The 9,860-nt window shown below is 37.6% G+C and overlaps 1 pseudogene; it reads left to right on the top strand.

Annotated features, from left to right (window-relative positions):
• Nucleotides 1–311: 311 nt before the first annotated feature.
• LOC127483026 (small nucleolar RNA U3) lies at nt 312–389 on the top strand (annotated as a pseudogene).
• The last annotated feature ends 9,471 nt before the right edge of the window (nt 390–9,860 follow it).

Raw genomic sequence — 9,860 nt, forward strand, 5'->3', positions numbered from 1 at the left:
AACAACATCTCATTCTAGTGCCAGCTCTTTCATTATATCTTGCATAAACTATCAAAAGTCTTTTGTTCCTTGTAAGCATTTACTCTATGCCTATTATGTCACGTATTTTGCTAGACACAGGGATTAAAATAATAAACTTTCAGCCTCTATCATGGGTATAGATATGCAAGTGAACAAATACAATGGATGATTCAAAAGTTAATTGAAAACGGAATTAAAAGGTAAGTTCATTTTGGTGTTTATATTCCCACTCTCCTTTAGCTGTTTCATGGCCTCTTCTTCTCAGGAAAACTCCATTTATATTCAGTGTAAAGACTATACTTTCAGGGATCATTTCTATAGTTCATGACATTCAGTGTAAAAACAAAAGCTATGTGCTAATCCGTAGCTCAAATATGCAAATTTCTATGAATTTATAGGACTATATTTCCATCAACAATATTCAATACTGTTATCTTCAAATAATACTGTAGTTGTACTTTACCATGATGGGAAAGTCATTCATTCATTTAATAATCCATTTTTTCATCAACAATATATAAGTGTTTACTTTTGACTGTGCCCTATGCTAGACAATAAGAAAATGGGATTCCTTGCACACATAGGTTTAAGGTAGCATAGAAAGTTAATTCTTGTGTAAATAATCTATAATATCATCATCTTCATGGTAGATGGATATAAAGACAGCAGTCATCTCATGAACAGTGTAATGTGTAGTTATTCTTAGGTCAGAAGAGTTTTATGTAAAAGTATGAATCTTGACCTATATTCTAAAACATGATTAACTGGTAGTTGTTAGATGGATGGAGAAGGAAAAAAGTGAAACCATACACGTGTTTAAACTGCTCTTGTGATATGTCCACTTCCATGCTTGAACTTATAAAGATGTGTGAGGGATGTTCAAAGAGCTCATGAAAAGCGTATATTATGAAAATGCTATGCATGGGCTTCAAATTTCTTCTGTATCAACAGGCCCAACGTTTTGGTGAACGTTTGGGAAGTAAACCAGCACATGAAAGTGTTCGCTCGCTCTCTCTCTCTCTCCCTCTCTGTTACTCTTCCCTTTAAATAAATAAAAAATAATTAACTTTTAAAAAGGTTGATAAATTTTTGTATTGCTTCCTGTGAACTTTTAAATGAATTAGCTAAAGTAAAAATCAAACATATGGTATTCAAACAAAACATCCTTCCCTATCTGTTGCAAATCAAGGATGTGTGATGAAGTTGGTGCTAACACAATAGGAAAAAGAAGATGAGCAGCTATGAATATATTTGGATTAAAAATATGCAAAGAAGACAGAGTGAGTTTAATTCAGACCTAAATCTGCCAACTTTAATTCACAGAATGCACAACATTAAAAGCAGTAAGTTAATGGGGGTATTGAGTGTAGTAACACCTAGTGTTAGCTTATTTTGAAGAGGTGTTCTGAGATTGCTGAAGGTTACAGTGGTTTGACACATGGCTAGGTCAGCATACAACGATTTTAAACAGAGTAGACTAGTGTGGAACGAAGGTCAATTTTTAAGAAATAAGGAATATCCATTGAGTCTATTTTAAATGGTCTTATTTTAACCAAGTGGAAAAAACTTAGAGTGTGAGAGACATTGCTGACATTCTGGAAGCTGCCCTGTCAAGAGCCTGAGGACAATGATTCATGGTGAGTGTTTTCTGAGGCCAAAAACTGGTGTGGGCTCATCATTCCTGCCCTTTACTCAAACAGGGTTTGTGCTTCCTCCATTGCAAAATGTGACCCTGAGATTGAAGGGATAAAGTCAGATTATGGACTAAGTTCCTAAATGTCTACTTGAATTGCCTCAACACTTAATATATAAGGATAAAAGAACAAGAAGCACCTATTACAGGGTAAGCTGGTAAGCTTAGTAATGTGAGGGAGCACCAAGGAAAGCAAATTTATTTTTGGCTTACACCAGAGCAATATGTAAATCTTAAATTTAGGTGTATGCCACAGTTTTTCAATTCATTTTATCCCAACCTGGGGAAAAGTCAGAATAGTTAATGGAAAAATTGAATACAGACAAAGATCTTTTAAGCCAATTTCTACTTAGAGCCATGTTAAAAGTTTTTAGTTTTAAGATAAATACATTTAATTAGGCACACAATATGGAAATATCAAGTCCAGTATATTATATTTCTGAGTTACCCAACTCCTTGTTTCTCATACTATTATAAGTTTTTGCATGTTAGGAATTGCCAGAAATGTGGGGAAAAATTCCATCCTTACGCAAACATTGTTTGTCAAGCTAGTTACCCAGAGACATAATTGTGTGGGTCATGCTTAGTGGCTTCCATAAAAGATTAGGAAATCCATGTTTTCTTATACCCCTTTGATCCTATATCCCAACAGAGTGTATTGGAATGGCTCATTCATCCTTTAATCCTTTAGTTTTTTTTAAAAGAATGTAGTTATACTTTGCTGAACCATATACAGAATACCATATAATTATCTATGATCCTTAGTTTTCAATTTATTCATTTGCATTTATTTGAAAGGTAGAAAGACATTTAGAGATAGAAAGATAAACAGAGATCTTCCCTCTGCTGGTTTACTCCCCAAATGCCAGCAACATCCAGGGTGGGGCCACAACATAACCAGGAGTCTGAAATTCAATATAGGTCTCTAATATGTGTGGCAGGGATGTAACTACTTGATTCATCACCTGCTGCCCCCCAGGATGCATGTTATCAGAAACTAGAATCAGAAGCAGATGTAGAATTCAAGCCTTGATATTTCAAAATGAATGTGGATGTCGCAGGGACCTCTTTATCAATATGCCAAATGCCTACCTCATTCATCATCTTTTTTTAAAAAGATTTATTTATTTGAAAAGCAGAGTTACAGAGAGACAGAAGCAGAGAGAAAGAGAGACTTTTCTTCCAGCTTCTGGTTCACTCTCCAGATGGTTGCAGTGACCAGAACTGAGCCAATCTGAAGCCAGAATCCAAGAGCTTCTTCCAGATCTCACACACGGGTGCAGGGCCCAAGGCTTGGGACATCTTCTACTGCTTTCCCAGGCAATAGAGAGAGCTGGATTGGAAGTGGAGCAGCTGGGACTCAAACTGGTGCCCATGTGGGATGATGGAACTGCAGGTGGCTGCTTTATCCACTACACCACAGTACAGGCCCCCCATCATCTTTAAATGCTTAAATAAAATATAGTCTCACAAAATTTAAAAATCAAAATCATAAAGAACTGACTGCATCAGTTTTATCACATTCTAGGTATAGTGTCTTAATTCCTATACCAACACTACAGATTTTATATAAAGTCACAGATGGCAGTTCTTAGGAAGAAGGGATAAAAGAACAAGAAAGAAGAAAGGAAACAGAGCAAACAGGAGGGGTGAACAAGTAAAAGACAGAGTAATAAAGTTATAGAACAAAAATTATTGAAGGTGATGGCATTTAACACAATGGTTAATATGTAACTGAACATCTAATATCTATTTCTCAAATCCAACTGCTATAGATTTTTGCCAATGTGAACCCAAAGAAAAAACACATGATAGCTCAAATAATTGGGCCCTGTCATCTATGTGAAAGAACCAGATTGAATTGCTGATTCCTGGCTTCATCCTAGAACATCTCCTACCATTGAAATAGCACTTGAGGGGCTGGCACCATAGCACGGTAGGTTAAAGCCTCAGCCTGCAGCACTGGCATCTAATATGGGAGCCGGTTCGAGTCCCAGCTGCTTCACTTTCTTTCCAGTTCTGTGCTATGGACTGGGAAAGCAGTAGACAATGGCTCAACTCCTTGGGCCCCTGTACCTGCGTGGGAGACCCAGCCCAGAAGAAGCTCTTGGCTCCTGGCTTCAGATCACATCAGCTCTGGCCATTGCTGTCACTTGAGAAGTGAATCAGCAGATGGATCTAAACATTTCCCTGATTACTAAAATAACATGATCTCACTAGGAAGATGATAATATTATAGTATTAATTAAAGTTCAAAGAATATTTTGAATAAATAAGGTGTATAATATCGATAATTAAAAAAAGAGATTAAAACAATAATATTGATAGTTATTAATTAATACTAATAACATGATCTCAATGACAAAAATTAATAATGTGATATCAATGAAAAAAATCATGGAACTCAGAGAATTGAATATGCCTTGTATTGTTCTAATGACAAAACAGATCACTTAAGCTACTGCTCCCTCTTTGTTCCATATGTGCAAGACCAATTCTTAGAACATAATGACATGAAGAAAATACAACAAAAGTTTTATGGAGTCTCCTGCTTTTCCTTTGGATTTTGCCATTAGGATTCCATACTAAGGCCCTGGTGAGTCTTTTCTTGTCTGGAATAATTTTCCCATGCACTCAACATATGACTTGCTCCCTCGATTCCATTTGTCACCATCTGATATATCTCACATTTTAGGTGTTTATTTTGTTACTAGCTTTCTAACTCTTCTACAATTAAGTTCAATGAGAGAAAGGATGATTGTTGCATTTACTGGCTTTAATGTTCCCAGTCATTAGCATCAGGTATTAAATAAATATTTGTTCAATGAATTAAAGTTTTCTTAGGTGAGTCACATCTCAAAAGGGAAAAAAGGGGAGAAGATGGGATAAAGTGGCATGACAAATTATTAGGACAATTCAAGCCACATCTATGAGAATAAATAGGCAAAATCTCATGACTGATCACAGAAAAATTACCCTTAAGAGAAACCAGAACCACTATAATACAAAAACTGTAGCTATGAAATTTATATTTATTAAACAAAAGCTCTAAAAATAAGTTTGTGGAAAAATGGAATTAGAATAAGTTTATTTTGGTGTAAGAGAGGGAGGAGATTTACAATTTGGGACATGCTCAATTGGACTTTCCCCAAATGGTGGAATTAGAAACGTGCCAGGGGATTCCAATTCAATCCCATCAAGGTGGCATTTACCAATGCCATCTCACTAGTCCAAGTGATCAGTTTCAGTTCACAACTGATCACACTGATAGGTCTAAGAGTCAAAGGGATCACAAAAACAAGACTAGTGTCTGCTAATACTAACTGATAGAATCAAAAAGGGAAAGAATGATCCAACATGGAAGCAGGATACACAGCAGACTTATAGAATGGTGGATGTCCTAAACAGCACTCTGGCCTCAGAATCAGCCATTAAGGCATTCCAATCTGGCTGAAGAGCCCATGAGAGTATTTCAGGCATGGAAAGCCAAGACACCCTGGAAAGAAAAAAAAAAAAAGAAGACCTAAATGAAAGATCTCTGCGAGTGAGATTCCAGTTGAAAGAATGGGCCATCAAAGAAGGAGGTACCTTTCTCTGAAGGGAGGAGAGTACTTCCACTTTGACTATGACCTTGTCTAAATAAGATCGAAGTCAGCGAACTCAAGAGCCTTCCATAGCCTTGGCAACTCATGAGTAGAGCCTAGGGAGATTACTGACACCATAAACAAGAGTGTCAAATTGTTAAGTCAACAACAGGAGTCACTGTGTACTTACTTCTCATGTGGGATCTGTCCTTAATGTGTTGTCCAACGGAGTAATGCTATAACTAGTACTGAAATAGTATTTTACACTTTGTGTTTCTGTGTGGGTGCAAACTGATGAAATCTTTACTTAATATATACTAAATCGATCTTCTGTATATAAAGATAATTGAAAATGAATCTTGATGGAGAATGGAATGGGAGAGGGAGCGGGAGATGGGAGGGGTGTGAGTGGGAGGGAAATTATGGGGGGGAAAGCCATTGTAATCCATAAACTGTACTTTAGAAATTTATGTTTACTAAATAAAAGTTAAAAAAAGAATACGTTTATTTTGATGTAAACATCTTGAAATCCATGCAGTTCTTTATAATATACATTACATAAACTTTTTGAAGATCACTTGTATGTGTGAATTTAGATAATAAAAATAGAAAAATTCAATAAAAATGAGAAACCAGAATAGTCTGCAGAAATATTGCCTCCACTAGCTTATTTTCTTAAATAACTGAGCTTAATCATCAATACTATAGACAATACAAGTTTTTCCTCTGTCAAAATCTAATGGATTGCAAGGTTACCTCCAAAATTTTATGAAAGGGTGTCCTTTTTTGGTCTAGCAGCTAAGGCAGAATTTAAGGTGTCACATCCCATGTCAGAGTTCTTGGTTTCAAGTCCCAGATCTGGCCCCATTCCAACTTCCTGTTAATGCGTACACTAAGAAGCAGTGGGTAATGACCCAAGTATTTGGGTCCCAGTCACTTCATGTTTGTGCTGCACCTTATAATTATTTCTTTTACAACAGTTATCCTATTTGCCTACTAGTTTATCCTATACATATGGGTTTCTTGAGAATAAAAGCAGGTTTTACCCATTTTTATCATTTTTTAAATATTTATTTGCTTATTTCAAAGTAGAGTTACAGGGGTGGGGGGAGAGATGAAGACAGAGACAGAGAAATCTTCTATCTGCTCATTCATGCCCCAAATGTCCATAACAGTCAAGCCTGGGCCAGGGTGAGCCAGGAGCCTGAAATTCCATCCACATCTCCTAAGTGGGTGGCAGGATCCAATGCACTTGGGCTATCCTATGTAGCTTGCCCAGCAGTATTAGCAGACAGTTAGATCACAAATGTAGAAGTGGGGACATGAACCTGTGCTCCTGTGTGTGTGTGTGTGTGTGTGTGTGTATATATACACTGAAGTTTCAGGCAGCTGCTTGATCTATTATATCAAAACTCTGGCTCCATATTTTACTAATTTCATAGCAAATTTTTGAGTGGATGCTGCCAAATGAAGCTAAATATATTCTCCTTATATAGGTTTTAAGTAACAAGTAAATTTGAAAAGCTAATTGTCAACTGAAAAATAATCTACAACGAAAATGTAATAAAGTACCAAGAACACTTTAAAGGGTTTTACATTATAATGGTTATAATAGCTAGATATAAAATCATATGAAATTCTTGTTTATGTGCATGCTTAAGACTGGCGTATTAAGTCATTTTCTGTCACTGTGTGTGTATAAAGCTGGCTACTGGTTGTAAGCATGTAAATTATCTACTCAGAGAAGAGCTGATTCATAGGACTTACTGAGAGCTCTCTCACAGAAGCCACTGACAAATGGGTCTGGTGGTGTTACAAAAGCATTTTGAAAGCTATGTGCAAAATCCTTCTTATTATAAACATGCAGATTTCAAAATTTTTGTACCTAAATAAACTTTTTTTTTCAAGATTTTTTTTTTATATATTTGAAAGGCAGATTGAACAGAGAGGCAGAGGAAGGGAGAGAGAAAGGTCTTCCATCAGCTGATTCACTCCCTAACTGGCCAGGATGGCCAGACTAGGCCAATCCAAAGCAGGAGACAGGAGCTTCTTCTAGGTCTCCTACATGGGTGCAGGACCCAAGGACTTTTGCCATCTTCTACTGCTTTCCCAGGCCACAACAGAGAGTTGGATTGGAAGTGGAGCAGCCAGGATTTGAACTGGTGCCTCTATGGGATACTGGGACTGCAGGTGGCAGACTTACCTACTATGCCACAGGTCTGGCCGCTAAACTTAGCTTTTATAATTTTACTTTTCCTGCTCTTAAAACAATGTTTTCTTGTTTATTTGAAAGGCAGATCTACAGAGAGGGAATGAGAGAGAGATCAAAAAGAGAGAGCAAGAACTCTTCCATTCATTAGTTCAATGCTATAACAGCCAGGGCTGGGCAGTGTTGAAGTCACAAGCCAGGAAAGAACTCTATCTGGCTATTGTAAATTGGTGGCAGGGTCCCAAGCACTTACACTGTCTTCAGCTGCCTTCCAAAGTGCTTTAGCGGGAAGCTTGAGGGGTATTGGAGTATCTGGGAATCAAACTGGCACTATGACATGGGATGCAGGTGATAAAAGCCAAGGCTTAAATCCTCTCAGTCACAATTCTGGTCCCCCGAATGTTTTACTTACCTTTATACAGTTCAATATAATCAAAGAATCTCAGGAAGTTTCTATAAGCACAGACAGGAAAGAAACTACCAGCTTCCATCCAGGGAATAGCTCATGTCCATAGCTTTGTCAATCAGCTTCCACATATTTTTCCTTTTTCAACATTTCTTATTACTGCAAACATATCTGTAGCATTTAGGACTAGTCTAATCAGACTTTTATGTCTACGAGATAGAATAACGACATTGACAATGTCACATCTGATTTTTTTCTGTTCTGCAAATACTCTTGTAAGTTAGGGGTTCTCAGAGGAGTTGCTGAGTTGTCATTTGAGTGCCAGGTATTTTTTAGAAATCAAGAAACAAGAAAGAGCAGAGAAGAGTTCGTTTTTAGGAGTAGAAGTGGAATTTTTTTTTAAACTTTTATTTAATGCATATAAATTTCCAAAGTACGACTTATGGATTACAATGGCTTCCCCCCCATACCGTCCCTCCCACTCATAACCCTCCCCTTTCCCACTCCCTCTTCCCTTCCATTCACATCAAGATTCATTTTCGATTATCTTAATATACAGAAGATCAGCTTAGTATACATTAAGTAAGGATTTCAACAGTTTGCTCCCACACAGAAACATAAAGTGAAAAATAATAGATGATTTTTTTTAAATGATGATGAAATCAGATCAGACCTATTGTCATGTTTAATCCCAGTGAGAGTCAAGTTGGGAATTGATAATTTCTTTTTTTTTTTTTTTTACAGAGGATCAGTTTAGTATGCATTAAGTAAGGATTTCAACAGTTTGCACCCCCATAGAAACACAAAGTGAAATATATTGTTTGAGTACTCGTTATAGCATTAAATCTCAATGTACAGCACATTAAGGATAGAGATCCTACATGAGGAGTAAGTGCACAGTGACTCCTGTTGTTGACTTTACCAATTGACACTCCTGTCTATGGCATCAGTAATCTCCCTATGCTCCAGTCATGAGTTTCCAAGGCTATGGAAGCCCTCTGAGTTCTCCGACTCTTATCTTGTTTAGACAAGGTCATAGTCAAAGTGGAGGTTCTCTCCTCCCTTCAGAGAAAGGTACCTCCTTCTTTGATGACCTGTTCTTTCCACTGGGATCTCACTCGCAGAGATCTTTTGCCAGAGTGTCTTGGCTTTCCATGCCTGAAATACTCTCATGAGCTTTTCAGCCAGCTCCGAATGCCTTTAGGGCTGATTCTGAGGCCAGAGTGCTATTTAGGACATCTGCCATTCTATGAGTCTGCTGAGTATCTCACTTCCCATGTTGGATCACTCTCCCCTTTATTTACTCCATCAGTTAGCGTTAGCAGGTACTAGACTTGTCTATGTGCTCCCTTTGACTCCCAGTCCCTCCACCATGACCAACTGTGAACTGAAACTGACCACCTGGAACAGTGAGATGGCATTGGTACATGCCACCTCGATGGGATTGAATTGGAATCCCCTGGTATGCTTCCAACTCCACCACTTGGGGCAAGTCAGCCTGAGCATGTCCCAAATTATACATCTCTTCCCTCTCCCATTCCCACCACCATGTTCAACAGGAATCACATTTCAGTTAATTTTCAACACTTAAGAATAACTGTGCATCAATTACAGATCTAAACCAGTCATATTAAGTAGAACAGATAAAAAAAACTACTAAGAGGGATAATGTATTAAGTTGTTCATTAACAGTCAGGGCTATGCTGATCAAGCCACCATTTCCCATAGTGTCCACCTCACTCCAACAGGTTTCCCTCTTGGTGTTCAGTCAGTCATCACCGATCAGGGAGAACGTATGGTATTTGTCCCTTTGGGACTGGCTTATTTCACTTAGCATGATGTGCTCCAGATTCCTCCATTTTGTTGCAAATGACTGGATTTCGTTGTTTCTTACTGTGGTATAGTATTCTAAAGAGTACATATCCCATAATTTCTTTATCCAGTCTA

Source organism: Oryctolagus cuniculus, chromosome 4 (assembly GCF_964237555.1).
Source record: "Oryctolagus cuniculus chromosome 4, mOryCun1.1, whole genome shotgun sequence".
Classification (NCBI taxonomy): Eukaryota; Metazoa; Chordata; class Mammalia; order Lagomorpha; family Leporidae; genus Oryctolagus; species Oryctolagus cuniculus.